Source organism: Megalops cyprinoides, chromosome 1 (assembly GCF_013368585.1).
Source record: "Megalops cyprinoides isolate fMegCyp1 chromosome 1, fMegCyp1.pri, whole genome shotgun sequence".
NCBI classification, from domain to species: domain Eukaryota; kingdom Metazoa; phylum Chordata; class Actinopteri; order Elopiformes; family Megalopidae; genus Megalops; species Megalops cyprinoides.
Genome location: NC_050583.1, coordinates 64,389,059 through 64,412,636, shown reverse-complemented (window position 1 = coordinate 64,412,636; position 23,578 = coordinate 64,389,059).

Sequence of the window (23,578 nt, the reverse complement as noted above, 5' to 3'; positions counted from 1 at the left end):
CCAAGCTTTGAGGGCAAGAGGGATAAGTGAATATGGGGGGGAAGAAAAACATGAGGATAAAATTCTCATACCAGTCAAGACAAAGAGAACTGAAGCGTTGGCACAAAACAGGCCTTCCTTTGCCTAATGGGTTCATTGAGGAGTATCAACATCGTACTTCAGTATCCATGTGCCAGAAATAAGCATATGCAAAATCACATTAACAAAACTGTATTCTTCAGAGTGGATATTTACATATACAAATCTGATGCACAATGGTCTTCTTTATTTCATGCAAATTACATACTAATACATTATATAACACCCATTTAGGAAGCTCATATAACAGGTTTGCATTGTGTCTCAGTAAGTTATTAGTGTCATCATAATTTGTTATAAAATGTAATTGGGTATTTGGAAATGTATGAACAGCAAAATGTCTCAGATTCCTTTGGCTAGCAGCTAATTAGGCACATAGCATTATAAACAGTTTGCAGTTTCTAAGTACTTAACCCTGTAATTATTTATTTTTTTTCTGGGCAGCATGTTCCAATAGAAAATAAATCTACAGCCTATTTGTTGATTGAAAAACTGACTGATTGGTTGTCTTTAAATTATACAATTAATATAATATATATATATATATATATATATATATATATATATATATATATATATATATATATATATATAAATAAAAATAGAAAATTATGTATAATTTCAGTGTGTATGTGAAACATTTCAACAACAGTTGTACAAATTTGAATAATTATTATCTTGGATAAAACTGTATAGTTTGTCCTGAACTTTTCTAAGAGAGCAAACTGAAATTAACAGTCCATGTTGAAACATTGTATTTGCTGACTGTGGCTTCTGATTTTGTTGTTCAAAAGTCTTTTGGTGTAAGGTTTGGCATGGCATGAAAAACAATTTACTGGATTAGAAATTATAAATATATATTTCTATCTTAACCTTGGGCAAGGGATCATTTGTAATAATGGCATTGTTTTAGGGACAAAGGCTGGATTTCAAGAAGGCAAGGGTGACTTTTGTGTCCCTTTTCCATACCCACTGACTTAAGCTTCTTTAATCCCTGATCCACCACTTGTCATTCACTAGACAGGGCAGTTTTTTTTCCTTAGCTATTTTTAGCCAAGTCTATCATACTGTATGGACTTGGTGGCAGTTAGACCTCATATAATTTGGGAACCTGTACTAGCAGATATTGTGGATTGAGAAAACACACCATCAGTGTTACAGTGTTTTGCGAACAAGCAAATATCTCACAGACTACAGGAACATCAATTTGCAGACACACACAGCTGTGTCAAATGGTATTAGCTGCTAACATTAAGAATCACTGCCAATATGTGTGCTAATAACAATCTGATAGTTGAACATAGCCTTAATTTTGTTGGTAGCTAACAAATGTTACGTACTTGGAAAGCTTACTTTCCAGCTGCTGTCGGTCTTACTTGAAAAAAGGGGAGTTTGTACCATGTTTACATTTCTTGTGCCTGGGAAGCAAACACAATTCAGGAAGATTGGGAACTGACACCAGTTCGTTGGCTATGCGATATGAGACTTAAACTCTTCAGTTTACAATGAGACATTTGCTTTTATCACGTCTCGTCCAAAGAAGTACCATTTTAGTCCAATTAGGGTGCCAGCTGGGAAAATGGGGTGAGTGTAGTGTATGGCCGCTTTTTAAAGAAACTAGTCTGATGACATTAATATTTTGGGGGTTTGGCAGAGGGGCGGGTGGTTTGGGTTAAGTGATCCTGTGGAAAAATGTCCACTGGTTAAGTGGTCCATCATTCGAAAAAGTTTGAGAACCTTTGCATTAAATCAGTCAGAGCATCTGTTTCGAGGATTTGGGGATTTAATAGTCACACTAAAGAGTTTTTTTTTTCCCCGAAATATTAGGACTCCAACCAAATAAAGTGTCCTACACTTCCCTATTGAGTGTAAATTTAAGCCTCACATTGGCCTTCGATACAAACCAGATTTCTGTGGCATTAATATCTTGTCCACTCACCCCTCATGAATTTGTTCAGCATCTGACTGAAATTAGCATACTGTGGGATTCATGTGAACAGATATGCCAGAATTTCACTTGCAAATAAATGAACAAATCTGAATAATTGTATGTACAATTATCCTTTAGATGCTGAAGGAGGGAAGATGCAATACACCCTTTTACACCATGAAGTGCCATTAGATTTTGTCCCGGAAACCACTAAGACACATTCAGTCCATTGTCTCTGCCTCATATTTAAAGAGTTCTCAAAAATACGTATGTCTGTTGTTAGTTGGCTAATTGCAGCCAATTTTGTCTCCCCATCACATCAATGGTCCTGAAACATTGTGGCTGCTTACTGGGAGATGTCAAGTCCCTCTTGGATGGCTATAAGCATTTTCACTACTTTTGTAATCTCTGAGGAAGAATGGTCCTATTTGCCATGTGAGAACAATATTTCCCGTTTCGATTTAACAAAAAAAAAAAAAAAAAAAAAAAAATTCTGTAAACACTCGGTTCAGATGAATTCCTTCCATATGTATTTTTGTTGACAGTACACTCAGGACATCTGCCAACAAACACAACCTCTTCTTCCCAAATTGCCTCATACTGTCCACCTCAATGCTCCTTTTTCTTTGTTGCATACACCCTGTAACAGATGATATGTGTAGTTATCCTTCATATCAAAAACTGTGAATGCATGAAAATGCTATTTTATGAGGTGTTAAGGCTTATTTTTAATATTCCTGATGTTTATTAAAACAAAAACAGACACTTTTTAGTTTCACTTAATAACCGATAATTAGAATGGTAATAATATTATTCATTAAAATAAAATTAAGTGTAATGCTGCTGATATTTGCCCAAATATTTTTATGTTTTAACTTCTTGTTAAGGTTGGTTTTAAAGTTGCACTTTAGCAGTGTGTACATTTTTACACTTTTTTATGAACAGCTACAAATGTGCAAAGCACAGTCTCTACCAGTACACGTTAAAAATAAAGCATGACCAAAGTCATGAGAAAAAAGGAATCTGGGGCATATCAAGATGAAAGCGATCATTTCACATAGCTGTTATTTTCAGAGCAGAGATTAAAGAATGGCACTTCTCAACAGTTCTGTCTGCATGTGAGCTGGAGCTTCAATTTATCATTGGGCTTTAATACATATGCAATGAAGCCAATGCACAATCATTGCAGCTGTTTAAAATACTTTTCAGTTGGAGTCACAGTGACATAAATGTATGTTTTAATCAAAACTTTATCATTCTTTATTTTTTGTTCAAGCAAGGCTGCATATGGCATACAAAAAATGGATTTTGGGGAAAAATGTTTTGTACTATGAAAAGGATGGCCTAAACAGTATACAGCCAAGCAAAATACAAACACAAGACAAATAAATTGAGAGTGAAACACAAGTTTGGTTTTTAATTTCAATCATGTATGGTAGCTGTGGAACTGTGAAATATGCTGTTATTTCCACCAGAAAATCAACCAGGAAGGAAGAAAAAAAGCTTACTGAGGTAGTTATCATGGGGAGCTCATGCAGAAAAAAATACTGTAATTATTTTAAGCAATCTCTCCTAGGGTGTCCAAGAGTTCTAATCTCACCTTTGAATTCTGTGTTATTTTCTCTGCCAATCAAATTTAATGAAGGCTCTTGTCTTTTCTTCTTACTGTCCTCCTTTTCACCATTAGCCAGTTTAGACTGAACAGCCCAGAAACGTACACATTCTTGTAGTAACTGTGCTTGTGTATGTGTATGGGAGAGACAGAGAGAGAGAGAGAGAGAGAGAGAGAGAGAGCCAGTGCAGATGGGAGCAGGGACTCTGAAAATTTGTTGTGCACCAGTCATTACTGAAATGAGGCAGAGAAGAAGCTTTAGCACACTGGGTAAGGTATTGGTCTATTTTCACTCCCTTGTTCATACTGCTACAGTTAATAACCTATTTTTAAACCAGTCGTGAACCTCTGTCACTTCCTGTGTTCCACCAATAGTGCACAGTACATTTCTCATTCTCTTTGTAGGTTCTGACAAAGGCAGTTACTAGGGAGATGTGTTTTCTCTTTGGCTTCTTGGATTTCTTTGAAATGACAGGTACAGTAGTTGTTCAGTTCTCACAAAGGTCTGGCAGAAGAATCAAGAGAAGTTAAATTGAAAAATAATGAATAAAGTCAAATATTTGAGGCATTAATCTAACATCGGTGCTGGAACTGGTTTATGAATTTGAATCCTTTTGTTTGAATAGTTTTCTGTTTGGGCAATATATTGCCAGGGGCACATTGCAAAACATCTTACTCCATGCATATATTACATAACCTTACATGCATTTAGCAGTCACTCATATTTAGAGGGATTTCCAGCACAAAAAAACATCAGAGTATCCCTCCAAGCTAAATGAACAACAGTGTCAGACCAAACTCCCAGACCATATCACTTATGGGCATACAATTTTGCATGACTAATCATGTGTAGTTTGATATATTTTCTTGGATTGCATTGAATCTCTTTTTGGTGATGATGATGATGATGACTATTTATTATTATTATTATTATTATTATTATTATTATTATGACCCACCAAAAATGTATTACAAATTTGCCTATTAAAAGTGATCTTTTTTGGAGTAATTTATGATGTTGTTGGAATTTGTGGCAGTTTAGTCCAATGAGAAGAGTTGTCAGTTCAGCTCTTGTTATTGGCAGAGTTGACACCAAACCTCAGTCAGGAGCAGCTTGTCTCCATGTGCCCCACAGGGATCCCACACACAGACTGTCAGTATGAAGGTGTCAGGTATCACCATTTCAGCATTTCACAAGATATCGCACACCATATTAGCCTATTTTAACAACACAGGAGAGCTGTGCTTTAATATGTGTGATACATATTTTAAGTTGGTGGAGTATGGGAACTGAGATGGAAGGAGACGGAAACAACAGATTAAAAAGCATAGGTTCATAATTAAAAATTAAAACAATGAAGTCTTAATCAAACGAAATATTTTCATACATCATCAAAAGAGTCATTGACTGAAGCTATTTTGTGATGCCTATTTGCATGCATAAATAATGTACGTACATTTCAGATATTCTCTAATTTGTGAGACATCTTAACTTGTAATTTTATGTTTCAGATGCATTTCTGATTGTGATAGAGTCCTGCAAATTAGTTTTTTTTTTTTTTTTTTTGAGGTGTCTTGAACAGATTAAACATTTAGATTTACCCTGTCTGGGGTGGTCTAGTTGTGCTATAACTGTATTTTGTGGCCTTCTCCCTAAAAAATGGTGGAAATTAAGCAGGGTGGACTGGGCAACTAGTAGGAGTGCCCCTCTTCCTGGAGCAAAAAGCGACCAATGTTCCTGCACTGCATTCTGGGAGATGGTGCCTTTCCAGTGAGAGGTTAAACCAAGATTGTGAGTCAGTGCAGCAAGTAAAGATGCCAGGGCACAAGAACTGAAATGCTAACCAGCCTCCTAATCTGAATTCCAAATGTCCCAGTCTATTTGTGGTATTATGCTTGTCTCTCCATTGAAAAGAGAATGCAGTGAGCACAGTGTCATGGCCATGGATCGTCCACATGGCTACTGCATGTTATTGGTGAATGAGGAGTATCACCCCTGACTGTCAAACACTTGCCAAACACACTCTTTGGATGAAAGGCATTACATTAATGATGATTTATACTTTCACATCACAGGCAAATGGGAACTTATAAAACAAAATCCTTATGCCATCCAGCCAAGAATCTCATTTACAATGATTCAACCTATCATGTTTGTTGAACTACAGTTTCCCATTTATTTTGTGTTCATTATTAAATATACTAGAAACCTAATTTAACTTCTGGAGGCAAAAATAAGTACACACCATCCCTTGGATAATGATGGTACCCCTTGTGTCCATGTGTACGCCATAATGTAAACACATTAAATAATGAGCTGTGGGCACATAAATCCTGTGAGAGATTTCAGATAGCATGGTAGTGGGGTGTGAGGAGCTAGACAGAATGAGATAGAGGGACCTTGTTAGTTAAATGCCAAGAGTGACTATATCTTGATGATACAGGAAGTGCCAGAGATGGGCCATTTATGCATAAGGTTGTGTTCATTGAAATGTTTCAGGGCAGCCTGTAAATAATGCTTGGCTCAGTGGGTGAATGCCGGGATATCAGCATGCAGCAGCTCCAGATGGTGAGAGTGCACGCTCTCCATTTGTACACAACTACCCTGTGCTTACCCCAACAGATGCCACGGTTAAATTAGATTTCTGACATTAAAATGGGTTCATGCTCTTCTCCAAGGCTACTCTTTACAAACATTTTCATTTTTCCACGCTCATTTTTTAATTGGAATCGGAAATAGATTGTACTGTAGATTGCATAAGTAAAATGCTTGACTTCCAGGGCCAAAATGCACAGTATGTGTTTGGCTTACTGGAGCTGCAGACATCCAGGAGGTTCAGTTAATCATTTTTCAAAAATGTAAGTCATTTTCCATAGACTGCATTTGATCATATTATATCCATATTCATGCAATGTGACTTGCATCAGATTTCCTGGATGTGCTTAAATACATTGAATAACTAAGACTAAGATGACACAGTTGTGTTGTCTTATAAATAATCCAGTTTTTACATATCTGAGTAAAAACATTTAAACCTTGCTTCATGCTAATGTGCTTTCTGTCTAGACTGGCTTGCAGAAACACATCCCTGCTGTCTAGTAGCAGTGACATGCCATATATTATCGAGAGACAATTCCTTTATTGAAATACGATATAAATGTTCCCAAGAGACCTGTGAGATTAGGTATCTGCAACCTGAGCCCATGCTAAGATTGACATAAGACTGTTAGTTGATTCAGATGTGATTAGGTCAAACTGAAGAAAAAAATAGTGCGAGACTAGAACAGACAATGGAGTAAGATCACACTTTCACATTATTTAAGGTGACCAAGTGAATGAAGAATTTAACATACATAAAGGGAAGCATGCGCGATTGAGGTGTGGCCCAGGCTATTCTTTTCATGAAAATGATGTCATGGTTTAGGAAAAGGTTCAATGATGTCTGATCTGTTAAGGGGCAATGTTATCCAGGTCATTTGTATATCTTTTTACAAGCTGGTCACACTGAGCTGAATGAGTTACGTGCACGTGGACAATGAATGGAGGGTGTGTGTTTGAATCTTTTTAGGCTCAGAAGGGTTAATCCAAGACTTGCGATGGAGTTTCCCGCTTCCTTTCCTCAGCCTGTTTTTACTTGCATGAGCTGTTTGGCCTTCACTAAACCTCACAATGCACACAATGTCAAGACTCATCAAAGGTAATGTTCCACTGGATGCCTGAATCAGCCAATGACTTAATGGCATTATGTTGCTAATGGATTTTATTAAAGAACATCACAAAGCAGTGATAATATATGCTATTCAGACTATTCTCACATTTTACTAAATCACTAAATAATGATACCTGTTGAAATGTTGTTGTGTGTGATGTTTTATTTAAAAACACTGATACTGCATGTCTCATGTCTACTCTAATATCTCTGATATCTTGGTATTTCTACAAAAAGTATGTGTGATACAACAGAAACACATAGCACATGGCCTGCCGATTAAGAGCTCTATTATTATACACATTTTGATACATTTTGTTTGGTACAGATGAAACCCGTTAGTGTCCCCTTCTTCAGGGTACCTGTGCTTTAAATGTGTGATGTATTGATAGTGTTCATATTTGAATTAGCAAATCAAAGGACAAGAGAAGATGTATATAGTTTTTTTTTTTTTTTATATTTTCCTTAGACCCATGTAACTGGGTTGCCACATGCAACTTGGTTTTGCTATTGACATGTAAAAGAGGAGACGGATGGTCCGAAGTTCAATAAAATGTCACGCCTGTTAAAATATCTACAGTTAATGAAGCTCTTATTCCCTGTGTACTCCAGTACTCCACACCTTAGTATTAATAATAATGTAAAACAGTATGTATTTCTGAAATGTATTTTTTTATCAAAAGTGTTTGAATTCAATCTTCCCTCCAAAAACTGAACCAATAAAAGACAGCTATTACCAATTTTGTCCCTGTGTCTGTATTTGATGCCTCCTGGTATGTTTATTGAACATATGAAGTGTTGTGGCATAGTGAGATATCAGGTTATCTGCTATGACGCTTGCCCTTAACTTTATGGAACAATTTTAAGCAAGTATTAGAAAAGGACAAAACAAAACAAAATAATTTCAGTCTTATGTTTTCCAACATGTAAGGTCAAGTCTCATAGTGCATTGCAAAGTTCAGTTCTTCAATTTCCTTTTCAAATTGAGAAGCAGTTTAACCACATGTGCAATGTGATTTTTTCAGTGTTGCTTTTGAATATACACATGCTTGCTACAAGGAACTTGCTCCAGCAATTTTCCCTAAGGTAGCTACAAAATCCTTTAAGCTTTGAAAACAATTGTTGTGGTTGAGGGAGCCCGAGAAGACTGGAAAAAGATAGAGGATGATGTTACCAAAGGTCAGATCCATAGAAAATGTCTTTTATATTTTTCTAATCCTAGGATTAGAATTGCAGCAATTAAATAGTAAGGATTAGATTGCTATGAGTATTGCGCCGAGGCCCTTGGCATATTTTTACGTCTGCAAACCTGTTTGTGAATCATGTGGAGTATCGCTAGGCCTGCCAGTATCCATAGAGAATGATGTGCCAGTGACGGAAAGCAGAGGCTAAAATCAATCAGATCATGCATGTCAGGTAATTTGTCCTTGGAATATTAGGTTGTTTTGAAAAGGGGCTGCAGGAGATATTGGCCAGTGGTTATTGTTCAGTTTATTGGAATACATTAGTGATGAAAAGATGAAGCAGGTTAGAGATGAGCAACAGTGCTTTGTTTATTTATTTATTGAGAAACAAGGAATATTCTAGTATGGATACTCAGTTAGGGTTAGATGAGTTTGGGCTAATACCAGAAATAAAAATGGCTCCAAAGCTTAATTTCTTTGCTGAAGACAAAACATTGACAGGGTTAGCAAGGAACCGCACTTGTTTGTTTTCCAACCCTGTCCTGACAATCAAAATCTTGCCATTGGTTTGCAAAGTTCATCTACAGGGAGTTCTGTCTTTCCATTCAAAATTGTACTCGCACAACCATGCTGTGAATACTGCTGTAGAAAGAATACTGAAGATGTGCTAACATGGCTCTGTTTGAACTTGCTTTCAATCCACAAAAATCCATCATTTTAAAAACAGCCCTCCTATGCAGTTTACACGCCTCTGTTCAACTGTTGATATGCTCTACTTTTTTATGTGTTGCTGATGATTACAATAACATTGTCTTTTATTAATATTTTTAATATTTTGTTTCCACATTTCCACCTGGAGAAACATACTGAAATGTATACAGAGATTGCACCTTAGCACAAAGGGGGAAAAAAAGCTCTAGTGTTTTAAAGGAAATGTCCAATAAAGCAACATAAGGTTGTTTTTTTAATGACCGGTCATGCAGTATGTTTACTGTTCGAGCAGATGCTGAATGAGGCACATTTCCCATCTTATGTAAAAATGAAATAAGGAAGAAACCTCCTTCATACGCAAAAGTGATGATTTTGTGGGGCACAGATAGAAAGAAATCTGTGATGAAACGCAGGTTTAATTACATTAAAGCAGAAGCTTTGCAGTAAAATGTGGCCGTATCTTGTGGAAATTTCTTCCAGTAAAAAAAAAAAGAAAAAAAACAAAACAAAAAAGCCCCTGAATATGTGATTTTGTAATAGCACTATAAATGTCACAAGCGACTGTGTGTGTGTTGGTTGTGCATTGAATAAAAGTGCTGTAAGAACATGCTGATTTCAGCATGTCGACTCTGCGTCAAATGGTTTCAGTCCCTGGTCTATGTTAACATAAATATTCAAAATGTTTGTTTAGCTACATCTTTCCATAATGGTCAGCTTAAAAATAGCATTTTGCTTGTCTTTGTTGCTAAGCATTTGAAGTAAACATAACACATGTGGATGACACATATCCATTCTTTCTTTGACTTACACTTCAAGCCAGAAAGAGCTCTAGTCCTTAGCCATACATGTATATGTAGTATTATCTGCAAATAAATGGGTGTTCAGGAATACTACAGTCTTTCTAACAAAAACTGATTTTTGTTTAGCTTGTGATAGAGGTACTGAGTGAGAATGTATCATAAAGCAATTATCCATAACAATTAAACAGCTCTGCTGGGTTCTTTGCCAAGGTAAAACCAATCATGTCAATTTCGCCTGTTTTAATTTTTTTTGTTGCATCCATTTTATTGGAGATGTTTTCCCCTCTTTAGTTATTCAGCATCTTCCATTTTTGTTGAAAGTAGATGGGGCAAAAACTTTCAAAACAGGTCATTGCAATGTTTCCTTGACAGAAAACATAGGAATATGTCAAGCATTCTTGCAGAGCTGTTTGGGGACTAGCACTCAGGAAAAGGAAGGAGAGAGATCCACATCCGAGCAGTCGCAAAGAGAGAGGCTTTACTGTGTGGGAGCCAGAGGCATAGCAGGCTGACAGTGTACTAATACAAACCTTGTTTCACCTACAGTGTGTGGCATCTGCAAGGAACTGTCTGGAGGCAGGCTGCTGCTGCTTGGACAAAAACTCAATTACTGTTGCAGACAACAAGGCCTGACCTCACATCTTACAGAGGACACTGCTAGTGCATATTGAAAAAAAAAATGAAACAAGCAAAATGAACCGTTCCTGGACTTGAATTTTCTTACATAAATACAAAGCATTTGCATAGCAGTGTTGCTTCACTTATAATAATAATACATTTGAATCCCCCTCAGTTTGGCTGAATGGCCTGTTCTCATCATCAAGCTTTTTTTTATGTTCTCATATGCATATGTACAAATTACTCTGAAATGGTAAACAGCATTTGCAGGTAGCATTTTAGTCTCAAGTGTAAACACATGCTTAAAACATGATCAGTCTCTTAATGCCACACTTTTTACAGCTTTCCTCATCTGGACGAGATTCAAATTTAAATGGCACCTTATGCAAATTGCCTTGTTAATGGTCTGCCGGGTCGGTCTTTAGAAGGCTTTCAAGCTCTCACCTCACCACCGTTACCCTTGAGAAGACACTCATCCCAGAAGGGTGATCTTTACAAAAATAAACAAATAAAACTCCTATTTATATATGATGGATTCCCATGCAAAATCATAAAAGTGTCAGCACCATTTAATTTGAGAAGACTCTCAAAGTTTGTGTGTATGTTTAAAAATCTGAGACCTTGTCTGAACAGGGCTTAAATGCAGCAGCAAAAACAGATTGTGAAGCTTGTTGTTTGTAACTCTTCACATGCCAATGAAAATGGCCTTCTGTTTGTGCAGTAACTGTGTAGCCCCACAGTGAATGAGAGTGCAAGTGAACTTGCACTTCCTTTATTCTATTCCATTATTCCACTCTTATATTCTGTTATATCGCTTATTACATGCATTCAACCACAAAGATGGCCATTGGGGTCATTTGTGTTGCTTTGTGATATGATGTGCCTCTCATTGTACAAAGTGAGATGACTCAGCTACAGACCACCACTGGAGGCAGCCAGGTACAAGGTTGGATTAGTGCTCTTCACACATGGAGCAGACAGCTATCACTTACCTATCTGTGCCACAAGTCATATGTATTTTTGTTTCTGTCTGCATGCTTCTTAAGACACATCAATACATTTTCAGAGAGCCTTATGTTGATTTTTTTTTTTTTTTAATTTTACGATTCAATATTGTCCAGTAAAAAGGAGACAGGGGCTAATATTTATTGGTAACAGTTACTTTGTGCTTATTGTGCTGTTCTCACAGTGTAGCATAACACAGCATATCTGAATGCTGTAAACTGTCAAAATTCAGAACTTTGTTATTAGAACTTTAGTGCAATGTTTCTTGTTGCAAATGTTTAACCTTGTAATTCTGTAATAAAATAATTTTCTCAGACAAATGGTAAGGTTGACAAAAGCTGATAAACATAATCATGTGTATCACCCATAATACTTATAAAATAATAAATAATATGATAAGCAATATTATTACTTTTTTGTTGAATCAAAAGGGAAGTCTGATGAGGTCTAATGATGTAGTAAACTGTAGATGCAACACATATTAAATGATTATGAGACAGCAACACAGTAGGGCCATTTCTTTGAGATGCAAAATTGGTTTATTTCAGTCATGAAGCTAGAGAAATAACATCATATCAAAGCATAGCTTAAAGTTTGATCAAAAGGAGAGAAGCAATCACGTTTAATTTTAATGTTAACTTCATTATTCATGAATCTGCCCCATGTAAAGTGAGCTGCTTTCCTTTTGTGAACTTTTGTATCACACATGTAGGGCAATTTATTCCAGTACAGGCTTATTTGACACAAACAGGCTTTTGAAAGTTGTGATTAAAAGCAAATTCAAATGGAATGGTGATCCACATAAATATCAATGTGGAAATTATGGAAAGAATGGCCAATAAATAAATAAATAAATAAAAGCTGGTTCAATCCAATCAGTCAATGTGAAGTTGGCTACAACTTAAAGATGGGGATGAGACAAAATAAATCATCATTTGAATTTGACCATGAAACCACTAATCAGTGATTTCTTATCTGAAATCGCTATCTGAAATAATAAAAATGAAGAAAATCCAGAGTTGTATTATTCCTCATCAATATTCATGATGGAGAGCCCTGCATAAAATAAAATGAATCAGTGATATTATTAATTTTCCTGCCTGTAAATATGAGTGAATGTAGATCTCTTGCATGCAGTGAGTCATTCTTTACACAAAAAGTGCTGGAGTGTCATATCATTCTTGGAGGAAAAAGCAGGGTTATTTGAATTTTCAATCTTGAGAGCCACAGAATAATCAAATATCAGACTGTTCAAAATGCACCTTGATCAATATTTCTATAATCCAAAATGTGAAATGATTCACAGCATATGTGCTATATACTTCATTGATCAGGCTAAAAGAGTGTATAACAACAACATTAGACTTACTAATAAAATATATTTATTGACATTCTTTGTGCCACTCAAGTTTATTGGTCTCAAAAGGCAAGCAATAATGCCTTTTGAGCATTTCAGCAGACTTACCATTTCCATACAAATGTGAAGCATGAACTTAACATATGTGTTGGAAAATTCATCAGACCACTTAAGGGACATAATTCACAAAAACCCCACCCAATTATTGCATTTTTATCATAGGAGCATTCCCAAAACAGTTCTTAACTGTGTGTTTGATCATTTAAGCCTGTTCCAAATACATTTCTGTGAGTCCTTACCAGACTTTTATCACTGAGCAACACACTCAAAACTTGCAAATTTGGTCATTTGTGACTTCACAGTTCATATGTAGTATTTGTCTAGAGATACTATATGGGCCTTAATAACTGCTGATAAAATACTTTTTAGCTGGAGCATCCTTGCTAATTTTGGCAGGGGATCCTAGTTGATCTAGATAACTTCAATTAAATAGGCTGAGCAGAAAGCCATGTTTGAAAATGGTTTCCCCTTTCATATAGGCCTCCTCTCAATGAAAGAGGCTTTTATGTTGTGAGGGCTCTGTTTAAAAGGGTAAGATTCATGTAGACTAGAGATCCCATTGGAATGACCAATGTCACATGGTACAGTTACGGGAGACTGGTTGGGAAGTTGGGTGAATGATTGCAGATGAGATAACCATTGTGTTTGGCTCAGTCTTTTGAGACTGGGATATCCATAGGGAGATTTGTGGAAATTCTTTAAAACACAAGTGCAAATTACATTCTACAAATATGGGATTGGAATGCTTCATGCAAAATATAGGGACCTATTACTGTGTGCAAACATTGTACCATATACTGTACTTTGTAAAAAACATCATGTTAATGTACCCCACATTTAAAATGGGGTTTCAAATTACATACTTTTACGACTGCTTTGAAATTTCAGTGTTGGCTGTTCATCTTGTTTTTACAGACTACTCTGGTTGTAACAGAGCTGGCTGATGCTTTGCACATAAATTAGCAGAAGGAGTAAAACCTGCACATTTAGAACTATGGTAAATGCTCACTCAAAGAGTACTGTCCTGTGTGGAAGTCAAAAAGAATGATGAATGATGCCCCCTCAATAAAGTACAGTGTAGAGATGCTGACTGTGCATACAAGCCTTAGCAGCAGTGTCTGTTAGATTCAGTATACCTATTTGAATAGAAGCAGTCTGGTAGTCATCAGTGCTGTCCTCTGGCAATATCCTCATATGATAGAGAGCGCTGTCTGTTATGTTATCGTATCTGGTAGGAATTGAGATTAACACAAAAGAAGCTGAAAATAGGAAATATATCGTACCCAGAAATAAATTCACGGTGCTGATTTTATGGATTGAATGGTGAACTCCAATTTAATAATTAGAATTACAACCTTTATCTTGATGAGTGGAAATTAATTGAGATTAGCAGGGAAGGAGTTGAAAGAACTGAATGCAACTCTATTTGTAATTAATGGAATTGATTTTCAGGGAGGTACTGCCAGCCCCAGCTGAAGAATTAGAATTAGAACATCATTGTGTTGTTCATGTTAATGAATTGGATATGACTTAGAATTAACATGAAAGGACCCGAAACATGGAATTGAATGTGAGTTGCTAACACCTCAAACATTGATGAACTGCAATAATCTATGCAGTCTATACAGTTATACATTTTTAAAGTTCACCAAATGAAAACATAGTGTGAGCAGCCCACAAAATAGATTCATTTGTAATATTTATGTGAACATTTGCTTGAATTTTATGCACTAAATCCAATGTCTCCAGCAGCTGAAGAAGTCCAATTTAATGGTGTGCCAGTTTTCAGCATTGGCAAGAGTCGACCATTTTATCGCTAATGCAGTTTGAAGTCCTGCCCGCATGCCAGACAAATAGTCAGAGCAGTGGGCTGTGAAGGTCTTGTTGATGCTAGAGGTCCCTGTTATGTGACCTAGCTAGCATCAACAGAAAATAACAGGAATTAGACCATGTGGTCTATGTCCTATATTGCAATAACAGTGTGTACTACCAGCTGAAAAAGCCATATGGAAAGCCAATGTATATTCATACTGGAATGAAATAGAAGATATGTTGCTAAATGATCACATTTCAAATTAAATACAGGTTAATGGCACTGGTATTTGTAAACTTGAAAGTAGAAAGTAAGCAGTATTAAAAAAAAAAAAAAAACAGAATATTTGTATACACTTTACAGACTATGTACAAAATGAACAAATGTAAGGTATTTTATTGGATTTTAATATGATCTCTTCATTTGCCAGCACTGTTCATTATAGTATATAGACAAACTAATCCACGTCATTACATTTGACGTGAATGTCTTTGTCATCTGGCCTCAGTTAACCATGTTAGATAACGGAATTTACACAAACCAAAGGATAAAAGTGATGATGAAAGTGAATTTATGCACACCCCATAATTTTTGAGGATGGGTAGATGTTAAAAAAGAGATGTGGGCCAAGCTTTGTTTTCATTTATATTACTGATGCAGCTGGACACAGTAGAGCTCACGGGAATATGTTTTTTGAATATCTCTGAAGAGCAGCATTAGAAGCCAATTTCTATTATTCATAAGAGAGCCGTTAATACATTTATGATATCTCTCTGTTATGCCCTGTGATGGTAGGTTTTTTTCTCTTAACTTTGCAATTCCCCTGAAGTGATGAATTTTTTCCTAAGATGCGATAACTCTTGGAAGTGCACCGTGCTCACTGAAGAGTGGCCAGGTGAGCAGAGCAGGGCTGTACCAGGGGACGCCTGATTGGTTGTGAGTGGTACACTTTTGCCCCATCCTCGGCAGCAGAGAGAATCTGGGATAGTCAGCTCTTTACGGTGGAATGGAGTATCATCACTGGAAAAATGATTTTTTAAAACCAATGCTTTTGACCTGGAAATTTATGGGTACTGCAGTACAGCAGCAGCTGTCCAGGGATGTGAGCTATGATCCGGTCGTGTTCTATAGACTCTGACACTGCAGTTTGTGTTTCCCAGACTGCTTGCACAAAGAGCTCCCTCAGGAGCAGTCTTTGCCATAAAGAACAAAAAGAAGCAATGTGACTTATTGGGCATGGCTACATGCAGGAGACCACATGTATATTTAATTCAGGGCAAGTAACAAATGCCAGAACCTATTTTTTCACCTTGTGGCAGTTGTGTCAACCTGGGGTTTAGTTCATATGACCCACGGTAATAAAAGTTAGCTAATCCTGTGATACTCCACAAAAGGCTTTATTAAATCTACTGCCAAGCTGAATTGAAAGAAGATAAGGGTTTTCTAATCAATTACTGGTTAAACTTTAAAGATTCACCCGTAAAAGTATGACATGTATATTACGTTCACTGATACGTACCCTGTATGTTGCCAGTCATAAAAAAATACATTTTTATTATTTTAGTTACTGTAATATATTGAGATTAACATTCAATGCATGCCAAATCTGGCTGAATGTACTAAACACGTCTGCACCACTTAGAATCTGAATTGCAGAATTTACTGAAGTGTAAGCCAAGCTGATCAGCTACTACTTTGAGAAGGAGGACATCCAAAAACTACCCAGCTAGCTGAGATTACCAAGTACTCAGGTTTAATGGCACAAAAAGTATACTCAGCAAATGCATCCAGTGCAGATACATTGTGTTTTGAGTTGTTTTGTTCCCTGTATTCTTTACATGTGTATTACTGCATCAGACTGACAGGTGGTGGTCAAAAAATAAAGCAGGGTAGTGAATGTTTAGGGTGCAGTGGAATTTTGGCATAGCACAGTCAGCGATTCTACATGTGTGTTTATATCTTCAGAAACCCAGTGGAAAGCCTGATAGAATCTAAGAGACATTTCAACTATGAGAGATGGGGGAAAGGCACCTGCTGATGAACAGCAACATTTAACTAACAATCTTTAATTAAGAATAAACAACTTAAATGGTAAATTAAATAAGTTTAAAGATAAAACTGATTGTTTTCAAACTGGAGGAAAAAAACCCTGAACCAAACATGATCAATCCTTAAGCAGGCATTATGAAATAAAAAAAAAACAGATATTAATTGTCTTGTGTGGTTTGTTACGTAACAAAAAATAAAAAAAAGAGAAAATATAATTTGCATTTTAACAAAGAGAGGGTGCATATGTTATCATGGTTAATACCTTTGGCAGACACAGCAGAATATCAATATTCATTCTTTTTTTCAATGCAGCAAAAAGAGAGGGCAGTTCTTCAACAGAATTCAGTGTGACAGGTGTCTTAGGGGAGAGCATTGGATGCAATCAATATGGATGGTTTGCAGATGACAATAGTTTTTGATAATGTACTGGAGACCTTACCTGTAATAAATTGAATGAGTTTGAAATATCATTTAAAAGAAGCTCCCTTTGTTGGTTTCTCTAACACTTGTTATACATATTACATACATGCATATCAGTAACACTGCATACAATGTAAACAAACTAGCATACATGCACCTATATACTGTACATGTTGGATCATTTTACAAGTTCTCTTTAAGGAGAACATTTTAAATTTAATGAAACAATAGTTGCATTAACAATTGACTCATTTTGCTGCAATCTTCCCCCACCCCTGACCTAACTGCTGCTATTGTCCACTTTTTGCCACAGTGCCGGAGTGCTACACTTTTACAGACAGTAGATAATGACACGTTTTTATTAAGTAGTTCATTTCCCTACAAAAAAATCTACTGTAAGTAATTAAGTTGTCAGTTATGGTATACAAGTACTGTGTAACTGCTTGGTCACCATATATTGTTAGATGGCTGAGTTGGGGGCTGTGAGGGGGGCAGTGATCTGGTTGGGATTACAGTTTGGATGAAGTAAAGGACTAGGCTACAGATATTTACATATGTAATTATCTAAACTATAAAATAAGTTTACTTTTTAGGCAGGTATAGTAGCTACACACTACACATTATAATTTTTAATTTTTTTAATCATGCCAATTGTCAAATTTACAATTGCAGGTACTTTTAATGCTATATATTCCTTAGGACAATGCTTGGCACAATCATAATTTAATTTCCCAATGCCAATAATTGTCCTACTTCCTACGTATAGCATGTTACATTTACTTGTATATTTTAGTTGTTGTCTGATTTGCTGTACTTTACATTTTCTGTTCTGCCTGTGCGTATAACTGCAGTCTTTTTACTTGTGACTGTATTTCATTTCATTCACTGTATTTCATTGTGCACTGTAGTCTAAATTGTTCTTTCTCATGCAATGAAAACATGATGATTTCTGATGGCGCAGGGCAGAAAAATTAGCTATGGAATGAAAAATCAGAAAAATGGATGATCCATATACTGTCAGTTTATTTACCCTTTAAAGCAACAACTGTTTAACATTTAGCAAGATATGCGATCTCCTGCAAGTTAAGGAAACTTAACCTATTATTACCTGTATTATTACAGCTGCTTTGTATACTTTGTGTATACTAGTTTGTACTGGCTAAGTTGCATACACATTTATGAAACAATTGTTTGTAATATTTGGTGGTATTTTATCTTGCCTTTCTGGTAAACTGGACACCACTGCCGCCAATACTCTGTAAACTGCATAATCCACAGCAGCATATTCAGAGGCTATGCAGAATTTTACACTGTCCTAAATAAGACACATATTTAAATTATAATTCAATTTGAAGATGTTAGTACAATGTTATACTGGATTTTCAAAAACTTAACAGAATCTGGTTTGGTCTTCTTTGGAGGGGCAGGATGTAAATGAATTCAAATAGCTCATGTGGGCTTAATTGATCCAGTCAGATCCAATCTGATCCACAGCAGTGCTGGTGGGAAATGCCTTTCATGGATAAGGTTGAGGATATTCCCAGTGAGCTAGTCAGAGACGACAGCAGTGAAGCAAAACTCACTTCAGTGGAGAATGGAGGAAGAAACCTCATGGGTATCGAGACTTGACTGGGGACACCCATCCTCCTCCAGGCCAGGGGCTGAGCCAGTTTCTGGATAAGTATTATCCATACACACCGGTGCTGGGGTCCCCAAGGCCATCTGCCAGAGAGAAAAGTTTGTATGTGAACAGAGTGCCTTTTTCCCTAAATATCAATTTTAGTCAATTTTCTTTTAGGCCTGGGAAATTCTGAAAAGGAATGATGGCATTTTAAGAGTCTTCTTTTATAGATTGTTGTATGGGTCAATAATCATTCTGTTTGAAGACTGTTTTGGAAAATGCCAAACATCTGAAGGCAAAGTGGTGCCTGATGCCTTTTAAGTGCTATGTCTAATAGGCTACCTATATGTGTTTGTCTCAGCCTTTGTGTTTCAGCCTCACACTTTACTATTGATGTGCATTTGCTATAATGTGCTGAGACACTTGTTCCTGCAAAACTTATGGTATGCTCTTGCTCTTTCTCTTGCTCTTAAGATGCATGTATTTATGCACTGGTTCTGCCCTCTAAGAGTAGGACGAATGCTACAAATTACACTCTGCCGTATTGATCAATGTTTTATGGAGGTTTTACAATAAAATATCACCGTGGATTTATTCAGGCGAGTCTGTTGTGAGGAGGCACTGGTGGTAATTGTGATGTGTGTACTTGAGTTCCTACCTACTGCTGATCTGCCTACCTGACAGCCAGGAACCTCACTGCAATCTGGTGTTGCTCATTGTCACCTGTGCTGTGCCTTTCTAAGGGGTGGTTGACTGCAGACAGATATCTCTCTTGCTCTTGATGCTCCAGCTAATCTACATTACAGTGTCTAGGCTGGAGAGCTCCAGGGTCTGATATGCTATTGTAGGCTGGCCCAAACTCTCCCCCTTTTGTGGCTTTGCTAATTTTCTGTCCTGCTTGTGTTTATCCCTTACTATGCAATTTTGTCTTAATTAATCATCTTTATGGTGGCTCTCTGGTTTGGTGGTGTGTCTTTTTTCTTGTGTTGTGGATTGGGCTTTTCCTCCGCACCATTGAAACATGGGGAACTTTTGACCTGTAACAGTATGCAAATCAACAGCATGCAATTACAGATCAGACTGGAGCACTGAGAGTGAGATACACAGCAATGAACACACATCATGAAATATGCGGTATCAGACAGGCATTTGTACAGCAGGGATTTTTTTTTTTATTTCTTCCATGACACCTATGTAAGTAATAAAGTCCAGTTAGACTGAGAAACGCCTACACAAATCTAGAGTTCAAAAATGTCAAGGTCTCTTGCCACTTTGATACCAATGGCTGAGTTTTTAACCACTGGCAATAGTAGATATTCTGTATGCACACAAGGGCCACTGTGTATATGGAAAGATGTAACAATGCTGTAAAGTGATATAACAAAAGCCAATATAAGTAAATAAATAAATGACATTTTCCTTCTTTGAAATATACATTTACTGAAAATCCTACTGAGATAATATGCACTGATTACTCATTCCTCCCCCTCCATTCTTGCTGGTGTGGTCTTACAGAGACATTGAATGCAGAATCATCTGCTCTCATCTGCTCTGGACTCTCAAGATATGATAATGATGTGAAATTGATTATCTTCCAGGCTTTTATTTCCTGATTACCTGCTAAGAAATGCAGAATAAATTAACTGCTATTTAAAGTACATATCCATAATGCAAGGTAATTAGACCCAGCTGTTTTAATTCACAGAACTGGAAATGACAGGGCTTGGTGAGGGTCAGGGCTTGGGCGGTCTTCATTACCATGATGATCAAAAACTCTCTTTCAGGCTCCTTGATCACTTACAGGGAGTCTTTTTGTGGCATGGGGTAGGGGGGTGCGGGGGGTGGGGTGTTGGAAAACTTGTAAGAATGCATGTAAAAGGGTCCTGAGTAGTTCAGTGGTCAAGGCATTCCCTTTAAATGCGAGCTCAGTTCTAAAGTGAAGGTTAGATTGCAGTTAAGTCATCAGCCTATCAGGAGCTCACAGCAGCATTTAATAAAACCAGATGAACTAGCCTACAGCCTGACTACAGAGGTCCTGTGCCTCCTGCCCTATACTTTGACCCCCCTCCTTCCACCACCACAGACATATACACACAATCCCAAATGCTTATATTTTCACCCATCATTGAATGCTCCTGTATCCTACACCCAGATGTTCGACTGATGGACTGTACCTGTCAATTGCAAAATTGAGGGCACTCAGCACCAATATACTTGAAAAAAGGTCCTAAATAGCAGAGGTGGGCACCCATTCCAAATAAGTGATATGGGAGACCATGTGTCCTGTGCTTTGATTCATTACAAATTTGTGCTCTCTTTAAATGCACATCCAAACAGTCATCTTTGTACATTTTTAGCCACAACAGTCATATATCCAAGGGTGCTTCTGCATTTCTGAAATGAATCTATAATCACAATAACTGTTCTGTTGACCTGTACATTTTGGCTACTGAAATACACAGAAAAAGAGAAACAGTGATGTGACCAATTCATTTGAAGGTGGCTTGGACCTGGGGTATAAGCCAAGAACCTTGTTAGCATCACGTCTGCCAACATGTAGATGTGGATGGACCATTAGGTCAGTATAGGACAAATCTATATTTATAATGAAATAAATTTTCCTTGAAACAGCCTGTCACTTTGGGCCAGTTTTCTCTTTAATGATGAATGATGGACTAAAAGGCATTTTGGGCTAATTTGGGATATTTAAACACATTTAAATATCCGAACTACAGCTGTAGATGTAAGTGTCATTAATGTTGAAGGACAGTCGTGCCTGTGTGTCAGTGTGTTTTATTAGTTTCTCTGGGTAACACTCTGTCAAAGCCACATTCAGTCAACAGGGACCAGCCCTCTTTGTTGCTATGGTGAGAATACGTAAGGTCAGCCAATCATGTTTTCTCACAGGAGTTTGTACAAAGATGCTGTTGAGAAGATACAGTTATGAGGTGTGATGCTTTAGAGCAAATGGCTCATGTATTGTCACAGATTTCAAGGGCCAGATTTAGTTTGTGAATGAACTATATTGCTAGTGAATTGCATGTGCTGGCAGATGTCATAATACCAGAAGCTTCATGGGAATTGGTTGAAAAAACACTGTGGGAGGATCGTCCTTGCTGGTATTAAAAATGGAAGGAAAGAGGAAAAAAGTCAGTTAGCACAGTATACGATGATTTGATTTAAAACACATCCCTACCTTTATTTTACAGTATTTCAATCAAATGTTTAATGTTAGCCCCCCCCCCCCCCCCCAACTCAGAAGAACAATACTGTTCTGAAGATGAAGAGTGACTTGAGAATGTGTTTAAAAGATTTTTATCTGAAATGTTTAAAATCCCTCTTTTAGCTTACGTGAAGAGATACTTAGATGTAAAGACTTCTTCATCATCAATGTATCTACTTTGGATAATAATACAAAAGGTAAGGAGAGGCAGAGGAGATATGTTAGTGAATTAATGAGTGCAAAGCATCAGTACAGCAAGGCTGCAGTTTATTTAACATGTATATTGTACTGGAAAAAGAAACAATGAATACCCCAATAAGATGATGACTACAAAATGTAGGTCTCATTTGTTGTGCAACTGCTCAGTGATAACCCAAAACACTAGTTCTATATCAGGTGTGAAGCTTAAATTATAGCATGAAATAGATCCTTCTATAACCTGTAATGGCTTCTAAATGGCTTCTTTACCCGAGCAGTTATGTCTAACAGACCAAATGACATATAAGACAATAGCTTTTGTGTATACTGATTGATCATGGTGGCAATCTTGTTGTACTCTAAGTATTTATTTAGGAAAATAAAGCATAATTTGTATTTCATGTGTTGTCACATACACTGCATGGCTTCATGTAGGCTCATGAAGGCATAGCAGACCAAGTCACAGAGTACAGGTTAATTGCCACTTGTTGAATTCTACCTATTGTAGCTCCCTGGACATCAGTTTAAGCCTTTGAAGCTTAAATTCTAAAAGACAATGCTGGCATGTATTTTTCTGTCAAAGTGTATAACTATTCACTGTAAAACACCCTAAGACAATGTATCCTGATCTTACGAGAAAGTAGTCATATGGTGACATCTGTCAATTTTTGTTATACGTCAGTGAGATACGTAGGCATTAGTCATCTGTAGAGGCATTAATGAGCTTTATTCCCTTTTTTCTTTCTTTTGTGACTTTCAGTGTAGATTCTGCAAAACGTTGAGTCCTTACATTATTTTTCCAGTGTGTAGAACATCAAAAAATGTAATGATATTCATGCACGATGCTCAGCTGAGTTGGACTGCAGTGCCCATCCCTACTGAACCTACTTTAATTCAATATGCAATGCACTGTATACTGTCTACTTTTATTGGATCTGCTTTAGTTGAATATCACATTTGTTAACTTTCAGTGTATTACTACAAGGTTGCGGGAACATTAAATTTGGGCATTTATTGGGTGCTGTAATTATTTTGTATTTGTATCCATTGGTGTGGTTGTAGCCTTTTTTAAGATTTTATAACAATGGAATTGTATTAATAAAGACACCATTCCCCAGCCTGACTCATGTATGTTGTGGCATTTGTCATTTGTTGTGCCTATCATTCTAGCTAACAGCAGCGCTACTGA